The sequence below is a fragment of the Phasianus colchicus genome, chromosome Z (assembly GCF_987193195.1).
Source record: "Phasianus colchicus chromosome Z, bPhaCol1.hap1.1, whole genome shotgun sequence".
Taxonomy (NCBI): Eukaryota; Metazoa; Chordata; class Aves; order Galliformes; family Phasianidae; genus Phasianus; species Phasianus colchicus.
In genome coordinates, this window is record NC_143476.1 from 13,805,903 (window position 1) to 13,815,945 (window position 10,043).

The following is a 10,043-nucleotide window of genomic DNA, read 5'->3' on the forward strand; positions in this document are numbered from 1 at the left end:
ACATCCCATCCACTAAGCCCAGCCAGGCTTGGCTGAAGCAAATACAGATGTGCTTGTCTCTTAGGAGCATCCGCCTCACTTTATCCTTCAGCCATCAACTCTCATTACACGTGTCTCCATGGCTATCAGCCTGCCCCCTGCTAGATATGAGCTCCCTTTCATCCTCTTTAGATGCCCAGCAGAGGAAGATCTCAGGAATGGGCTGCTCCTTACCATCACGACCGGAGTGGAGAAGATGCTCTCCCAGGTCACCGCCAAACACCCTTTCCTTCTCCACCTCCCGCTCGGTTGGTTTCTTTGGGCGGGCCTTCACCAAGGAACGAAGGAAGGTGAGGATCTTGCTGCGTTTCTTGGGCACTGCACAACAAAAGGAAGAAACCAGGTCATTTCAGGTCTGGCTCCGTTGGACGAGGCCGAGCACAGCACATTCTACAGAGCACGTCAGAACGGGAAGAACATTACCAACCAGTACATACAAAAAGGGATTTTCCCCATCTCTGGAGGAGCCCAAGGCCAGGTTGGATGGGGCCCTGGGCAGCCTGATCTAGTCTCACATTAAATGTGGGGGCTGGGAGACCATCCTGAGGCGGGAGGGTTGGAGCATGATGATCTCCGAAATCCCTTCCATCCCAAGCCATTCTATGAAGATTCTATAGTATCCCCAAGTCCAATCATAAAATCAGGAGGATTGGGCCAAATCCCTGCCCCATGGTGTGCATGAAGAATCATCAACCCAGAGGACAATGTGGCATGGATAAAGGAGGTACTAAACATGGAACACACCCCCAAAAAAACTTCATTTTGCTTCCCCACACCATGAAATGTAACATTCGTACCTGGCTTTGGCACAGAGTTGATGAGTGCCTCAGGAATGTTCTTATTAATGAGTTCCACACACTCCCCTGGGAAAAATCCAACCTGTAACAAGAAGAGAGGCCAACTATTGCATGCAGCACTTCTCAGATCTGAACTGTTAAACCAAAAGCCACGTAACATTTCCCTCGGAACGTGCTTGCCTGACGTTCCATAAGACTATCCAGCAGAAAATGGCCATAGTTCACAGCATAAAGGTAACAATTTTTCATCATTTGCAGCCAAAGGCAAGGTCCTCTGACACCGACACAGGGAAACTGTTTATGTCCACTAGGCATCCAGAGCAGGCAGAGCAGCTCTAAGCTGAGATTCCTGCCTTTACTGAAGTTGCACTCTCCAGTCTGAAGCTTGTGCCTACCTGGAAGCCGAGCTTGCCTCTCCACCAGGGGGTCAGCTCCTTTGGTGGCATGTCGATGACACAGATGATGTCTCCCACCTGCAAGAGATTGCAACGTCAATCCCAGCTTCAGCACGGCTGGGAGGAAAGCACAGCTCAAATGTCTGCATTCTTCTGCACTGCCAAACATCGCCGAGCATGAGAGCACTTGCACCAGTGCAGCTCTGAAGGCATTTGCCATTGTAAAATTGAGCAACAAGGAATGCCTTGAACTGCTTACCTCAAAGGAGAGTTCATCCGCTGCCTGGGCAACGTATCTCTTAATAGCATGGGCAGCAGCAATAGCTGGAATGTTCACAGCTGACTCCCCATGGTCCAGCAGGGGTTTCCCCTTGTTCTCAGTCTGAAACAGAGAGCACAGGCCACGGTGAGGAGCTGGGAACCAACAAGGAGGATTTCAAGGTGAGGAGCACATCTGCAGAGAAAGCTGCAGGAAATGCACTCGGTCCTTATCATGGGCACTTCAGAAGGAACTGCAAGTCTAATAACGGCTGTTTCTCTCCCTGGTGTGCAGCAGGCACACGCCAGGCATTGCAAAGATGCATCTCTCCCCACCCAGACTAATCAGCAATGGCACTGACGCAGACAGGTGGCCTTGTCCATTTTGCCCCCTCCTTTCCTGCGCTCTTTGTGCAGGAAGGCTGACTGTTTAAGATGCTAGGAGACCGTGAAGAGGGAAACCAAAGCTACGGCTGCAGTTACAAGGTGCAAACAGTGCCATTGCAAGCACCAAGCAGCTCTCTTGAGCAGTCCAACCAACAGCGAGGCCAAACAGAGCAGAGAATGATTGTTGTTTCTGCAGCCATTTCAAGGGAAAAGTCAGTAGAGGACAAACCCCACAGCCGAGATGGCTCTGGTAGTTTTATAAACTTGCCACACTTGCACTACTGTCTTGCCACAGAGGAGCTCTCTTGGAAAGCAGGAGAGCACAGCTGCGGCTCACTCTGCTGGCTGCAGTCAGGGAACAAAGACCAATCAGAGCTTCATACTCTACCTCTGTCCATGCCAGGTCAGGCCCACAGCTGATCTCGCTGCACGCCACAGCCATCAGCGTAGGTGTGACAAGCTGGAACTGAAAAGAAACACACTTTTATGTTCTCTGTTCACATCTCTGCTGTGCTCCCTACAGCTGTCGGGCACACTCACACAGCCCAAGCACGCCTGCTGGTGTCCCTGGTGATGCTGTGCAGCTCTGCACAAGCTGGGGCTGGGACTCTTTGCCTAAGGGATTGCTTTCCATAAAACCAGCTGGTCACAGCACCACAGACAGCATCCTTCTGAGGGCTGAGCTGCAGAGCACGTGGAGAAAACCCACACGTGACCAGCGTCCCATCAAAGCTGGATGAGGCTGTGTTACTAAACACGGGGCGTCACGGGCTGCTAAAGCATGTGGGGGGACAAACCATGGCAGGTACCTGGCAAGAGATCAGAACGAGGGAGACAAATCTCACGAATCCGCAGCCGTTCCTTGTCACTTTGCTCTGATCTTCCACGAGCAAAAGCTGCAGCAGGGAAGCAGGCAGAGGGTGGAGAGAGGAGAGAGAATGAGCAGGTCAGTTTGCTTCCACGGTTTAGCAAAGACTACGAGGGAAAAACCAAAATCTGCCCTCCCTCAACTTAAAAACTTAAGTTTTCAACTTAAAACCATTTCCCCTTGTCCTGCTGTTATCTACCCTTTCAAAGAGTTGATTCCCCTCCTCTTTTTAGGCTCCCTTGAGGTACTGAAGGCTGCCATGAGGTCACCCCACAGCCTTCATTTCTCCAGGCTGAACAAGCCCAGCTCCCTCAGCCTGTCTTTGCAGGGGAGGTGCTCCTGTCCCCTGATCATCTCTGTGGCTCGCCTCTGGACCCTCTCCAGCAGCTCCCTGTCTTTCTGGACACTGTACTGCAGCTGGGGCCTCACAAGAGCAGAGCAGGGGGGGACGATCACCTCCCTGTCCCTCATGGCCACCCCTCTGCTGATGGAGATAATGTGATCCTATGAGCTCCGCCAGCCAGCAGTTCTCAGCACTCACTGTCCCCCCGTCTCTCCCACACTGTGTCAGCTTACCTACAAGGTGCTGTACAGGACGGTGTGAAGACAAAGGGACGCAGTCGGTGCACAAGTGCAACAAGCGAGCTGCTCAGTCAGAGCTCCAGCGCTCCAATGAAGGGACGCAGCACGCGCTGCTCCTCCCCTCATTCTAGCCCTTATGACATCACTGAGGGCCACCAGGCTGCTCCACCACGACGGACAGGGTGGGGAGGCAAGACCAGTCACAAGGGCAGAAGATTCCAACAGCCCAGCCCAACGTTCTGGAATCAGGGGCTGCTTGGAATTCTAGCCCAGCCAAATCCTGGAGAAGCTGGCACGGGGTCGTCATGACCAAAGCGCAGGACCTGGCGCTTGCTCTTGTTGAGCCTCGCACAACTGGCCTCAGTGCATCCCTCTGGAGGGCCTTCCTGCCCTCAGCCAGATGGACGCTTCCTCCCAGCAGCGTACCTTGCAGTGCTGGGCCCATGTCAAATCCACACTAGAGTGGCTTTTGTTACATTCAAGGGCATGTTGCAGCACCCATCTATTTCACCTGGAAGGAAATAAAGGAGGAGATGGGAGAAACACAGAACTGCTGCCAGACTGCTTTATCCCTTTCTCAGCCCAACTTCCCTTGCCTCATCCCCTACCCCAACTGTTGCATGATGCCCACAGGCTGATAGTTGGATCTCAAATCCATAGGACTCCTTTCACAGGACTCCATCAAAAAGGCTGTCACACTTGTTCCGTACACTCACACTGACCCAGCAGTGGTATCACAGTCACTTAACACACACACAACAACCAAACCCCGAGCATGCACATCCCTTCCTGCGTGACTGCAGCCCACAGCTCCCCTTCACACCTCCGTGGATCTCTGGTGTTTTACACGGATGCAGCCTCGCTGCAGCTCCGTGGCTGTCACACAAGGCCTGCAGGACCTCTTTCTCTGCAAACCCCGTCTGCAGGCATTGGTTCACGAGGTTCACCTCCTGCCCTCCTGAGCAAAAACAAGCACTAAGAACAAGAGCAAAGCACACTGGACTCGACCTGGCTGGATCCCCAACCCTCAGTCCTGTCAGACGGACCCTGGTGTGGAGACTCATCCCCAAAGCCTGGCTGGACATCAGCACAGGCATCATTCTTCAAACGCCCCATCCAAGCAGCAAGGGATCAAAGCGTTGGCACAGCTGAAACAGAAATGCTGTGTGAGTTTCCTGTTAGCACTGAGCAGGAACAAATCTACCGCTGAGCAGCAGGATGTGAGACAAGCAGCAGAAGACACCCAACCTGCAGAACCAGCTCGTTTGGGGTCGGTCCAGATGTTTGTCTGCTCCCTTCCCTGGCCCAGGCCAAGCTTGTGAGCTGCTCCTCCTTTGTGCAGGGGGAAATGGTGCAGATGCCATGTGGTGGCTATGCACAGCATGCCTTGGACTTGCTTTTCCTCTCTCCATCTGCCATTAGCAAACAGCATCTCCAGCCTCCAGAGATCACTGAGTCCAACCCCTGCACAACAGTGAAAAAAAAGATATGATAAGGGGTACTTAAAGCACAGCATCTGTAATCAGATCAGACTCCTGCACTGTGAAGACTTCCATGAGTATTCCTGCAGAGTGCATCACTTAGTCTCTCTCTAGCCTTGTGTTCATGGTTTTCCTGTAAGAGCTTGTCTAAACACTGCCTATAATCGTGGTTATGCTAGAAGCATTTGGATTTATTGATCCTCAGTGTGATTTCAATAACAAATGCAGATGTTTTTTGTTAGGGACAGCTTTCAATTTCTCAACTGAAATTTCAATATTGCATTAGGTGTTGACAACCACGGGGCTGCAGTACAGAGAATTACAGGAAGATGAATTTCTCCATCTCCATGCTCCTAGACATTTATGATTACAGTGATGTAGTTATATACAAAGTTGCAAGATACCAAGGCTAGAATAACCTCTTGGTGCAGCAGGATGTCTGGAGCCCAAGTGCAGCGTCTCAGTGCTCCAAAGCCTTGAAGAAGTGCACCGTATGTGCTGGGGCTGATGACACAGACACTGGAGCAAGGCCAGTGTGATGTTAGAAACTTGACCAGCAGCTGATCTGTTGTCAGCCATTTCTGGACACAAACGGGATCTGGTCGACTTAGGACATGACCTTTGGGCTGGAGAGCAACTCCCCGAGGAATCACACAGCCACTGCAGACCGTTTGCAAGAACCCCATACCAAAACAGCTCATCTGCAATCAGTTTTTAATCTGTGCAGCAGTGATTGGAACAGGCGCACGCTCTCTGGAAGTGCAGGAATGTTCACAAGTGGAATGTACATCACCTGTGTGCTCCAGCTCTTCTGTGTGCATGCTAGGAGCAGTGATCCCCCTGCACCCAGGGCTGCAATAAAGTCCTGTGGGCTTTCTAACCTGCCAACCAGCAGCCCAGGCTGCCCAGAGCCACATCCAGCCTGGCCTTGGATGCCTGCAGGGATGGGGCATCCACAGCCTCCCTGGGCAACCTGTTCCAGTGCCTCACCACCCTCTGGCTGAAAAACTTCCTCCTCACATCCAACCTAAACCTCAACACCCCCCGTCTCAGTTTAAAGCCATTCCCCACTTGTCCCATCACTATCCACCCTCCAAAACAAAACACCTCGGCTGTTCAACACTGAAAGAGCAAAATAACCCACAGCTCTTACTTCCACTGTATGCATTTAATTCCAAACTTAAGGTCACAGGTTAATTACTCAGGTGATCCTTCCTGACAGAAGAACTACTCGTAGTGATGTGTAGGAGTAAGGAACAGTTTGAAAAGGTCATGGACATATTAGACCTTGCAGCATTTATCTTAATAGATGCCTACATTGCAAAGCATTTTGTAAAACACACGTTACAAGTACTGTGCATTGGATTACACTATATCAAACTCTAAGTAACAATACAGGTTGCTTTTAAATCTACACTTACATGCTAACTCCTTGATAAAATTCCTGACTGCCTTCAGTTTTATAGCCAAAGCAGTGTTTGAGCTGGTAATGTACTCTTGAACAGCACTGCTGCCTTCAGCATTTGTATGTTTAGATCTGAAAAGAGAACTTGGTCATTATTTCACGATGAGAGAATCTTATATGACAAAACAGAATTACAAAAATCTGACAATACTGTAAAATGCCAGCGTAAGAATGTGGCTTTGATTTTTTTTTTTCTTTTTTTTTTTTAAATGGTGAGTGTACCATTAATTCAAGACAAGAATTTTGTTTGTAAGTCGATCTCTATAACTGTTCTTGGCATCATTCTGTAGGATGAACTAGATACATGGAATTTGGCACTGGCTCCCCAGGGCAGTGGTTTGGCACTGAGCTGACAAAGGCCAAAGAGCATTTGCACAATGCTCTCAGACACAGGGCTTGACCCATAGGAGGTCCAGTGTGGAACCAGGAGGTGGAATACATGATCCTCGAGGTCCCTTCCAAATACAGATATTCCATGATCCTCTAATACTTATATTCCCAAGTCCTGTACACAGTGCTCAGGTGCTGAATTGAAAGGTTCCATGAAACAGTGAGGTATCTGTGTCCCTTTACCACCCAGTTATTCAATTTGCCACGTGGATCTTTTATCCAGTCACATTAAAAAACCCCTCAAAGTATTTCCTTCAGTCTTCCATTCTGATAGAGCTTTCTGGAGCAAATAAAGAGTTGCAACTCAGAATGTCCACACCTCCCTTCCTGCACCCTGCATACTTTTTTCATTGTACTGTGATTACGTACCATTCTATTGTCACCCTCATTCTGTCATTATCTAGGCAGTTTACTGACATTAAATTTTCCAGCAACAGATGCCCACAAGTACAGCCAGCATGGAAATATTTTGATTACTTACCTTTGTCCTGATGTCCTTGTAGGAGGTGGGACATTTCTCCATCTCAGCAGCAGAGGGCAGGAGGGGTCCAAGGTGAGGGCACGCTCTCCTCTGTTTTTCTGGCACTCAAAGACAAAGGGAACAAGAAAACCAGCAGTGTTTCCCTGCCCATGGCAAACACCAGCCTTTCCATCCTTACAGTCCTTCCTGCCATCAGCAGAGACATTTTGCTTTCTTGTGCCACTTCATCCCTTTAGCATCTGGCATTCTAACAAAAAAGTAGTTACAAGGAATTTTAATATTTTCATATTAAATGTCAGAATTAGAACCATTATGTTTACCAAATATTTAAAACGTTCAACCCAGTGAGAAGTGAATTGATGTTGCATTTAGCATTCAGATAAGAACTTGTAAAGGAAGTAAAAAGTGCTGCTTTCATAAACTATAGTCTCCTTGTCAAGCCTTGCACTGTCTCAGCAGATTATTACAGAATGTTCATTCAAGCAGGAATTGAGAGATGCGTCTGAATTGATAACAACAACGAGTAATTAAGAAAGCTTGACTGCAGTCTGCTTGAGGATTCCAGTCTGAAGTGTGTTCCACCTGATGACAACTGGGAATGTCTTTCTCTCACCATTAGAACCATTGCACCTCTGACTAAACACATAGCTAATCACCACTGAAAACCTAGGTGCAATTTCTGCAGTGCACAGACCAACTACGTGTTGATTAACATTCAGAGAGATTGTGCAGGTGTCCTTTTAGGAACTGGCCTACAGTATGCTAAGAGGGATGGATGTGGGGACATGAGGATAACGTGCCCTCTGCCTTTTAAGACAGCCCCAGCAGAGCAGGTCAGCAGGCTGAAGAGCTGCGTGGGTCACCAGGGCTCAGAGACTTCACTCGGCCATCTGAAAGTTGAGGGACTTCAGCCCAAGCTGCCCTTTTCCATGCAGGCAAGGAGGCCAAGAGAAGGTGGATCGGCACGGTTCTGGTGCAGACAGGGGCTGCAGTGTGAGCAGGCCTACACAGACAAGGCTGTGCCCACACAGAGTGACAGCAGCTTTCGCTGTGAGCAGATTCCCAGGGGGCCTGAGCCATGGCAGTTCTTGATGGCAGCATGTTCCAATCAGCCCTGGAAGTCTTCTCTGGACGTCTGTCGCATTCTGGAATCCACACTGAGGACGCAGTCGCTGTGTCAGAGCAGCTGGCAGAGTCACGGGGAACCGTGACGTAGTTGGCCCAGGGAGCAACAACAAGGCCTGCACTGCTCAGCCAGCCCAGGCCAAAGGGGAGCACAAGAGAGAGCAGAGGAGAGAGGGGGGAAAGAGGGCCAGGAAGGAAAGGCCTGTGCCTGAATGGACGTGTAGCAGCAGCTGCTGACAGCAAACTCGGTGATGGCAGGGGCACAGCAGAGCAGTGCAATGCTGGCAGCTTCCTGTGTCTTTCACACAGGCACTGCAGACATGGCCAGCACTGGGAGATCAGCAGAACTGCTGCACACCTCTGCCAGCCCAGGCCAGAGGAGTGCAGAACAGTGAGCTGCTGCTGAGGGGAGAGAGGATGGCCTGAGAGCTGACCTGAGAGGCAGGGCTGGCTGTGTTACAGCAGCCTCTGTGTCCTCCTCCTGTGTCTGTGAGGGCCAGAGGGCCAGAAGAGAACATGCCCAGACAACGAAGCCCTGCTGTCCTCTGCTGCTCAGCTGGAGAGATGTTCCGCCTTCCTGAAGGACGCTGATCCAAAGGGAAGGAATCAAAGGAAGTCCAGGCTGGCTGTCCTTGTGGGCATCAGCTGCTGGCAGCTGCCTCTGTGCTGCCATGGGCAGGGCACAGCACACACAGTGTTTGCAGTTCCCTGTGTGACACTGGCCCTGGTGACCTGACAGCCATAGGGAGACAAGAGAAAGAGCTGCCTCCCTCTGCCAGATGAGGCAAAGGTGAGAATCCCAGAATCACAGCATGGCCCGGCTTGGAAAGGAGCTCAAGGTTCATGAATCTCCAACCCTTGGCTCTCCAAGGGTGCACAGGGGGCTTTGTTCTCCCTGTGGTGCAGCTTCAGTGCCAACTCACAGCTGAGCTGGTTGGCACACTGTGACAGCCTGCCGCTCTGAAGCTCTTGGGGCAGTGCTCAGTTCTTTCTGAAGTACTCTGGAAATGCTGCTTCTCCTTCACCAAGTCTGTTTCCAGACAGACGTCTTTTTCTCCTCTGTACACACAAACAGTATCTTGTAACTCCCTGGCACAGTGCTCAGAAGTGATACTTCTGGAAGCACGTCAGAGAAAAGTGGCCTTGTCCCAGTGGACTTTCAGAGCAGATGAGAACAAGTCTTGGTTGACGGCTTTCTTCTGCTTCTGGAACTGCACAGGCAGGTTGTGTGTTGTCATACTTTATGCCAGAGTGCCAAACTGAAGCAGTTTCTGCAACTTCTTTTTTTCATACTTGTCACTCTTTGCTGAGACCTTAACTTAGTCATTTTTAATGCGCTCTCATCTAAACTACTGTGTCCTCCAGTGTCAGTGTTGTATGAATCAGGACTGTGGGATTTCATCAGTGAAAGGATTCTGCTCTAATGACTGTCATTCTAGAGCTGATATTGTTTCTACCGCATCAGGCTTGCATGAAGCATCTTTGATGGAGAATGGAGAATCTCCATTCTTTACTGGATGAAGCCGGGAATGTGACTACTGAGGATAAAGAAAAGGCAGAGGTCCTGAATGCCTTCTTTACGTCTGTCTTTAAAGGTCAGACCAGTTATCCTCAGGATATTCCACTTTTCGACCAGGTGGTCTCAGCTGGAGACCAGACTAAACCACCCATGATTCAGAAGGAAACGGTCAGAGACCTTCTACTCCAACTGGACTGTCACAAGTCCATGGGGCTGGATGAGATTCACCCGAGAGTGCTGAGGGAACTGGCGGAGG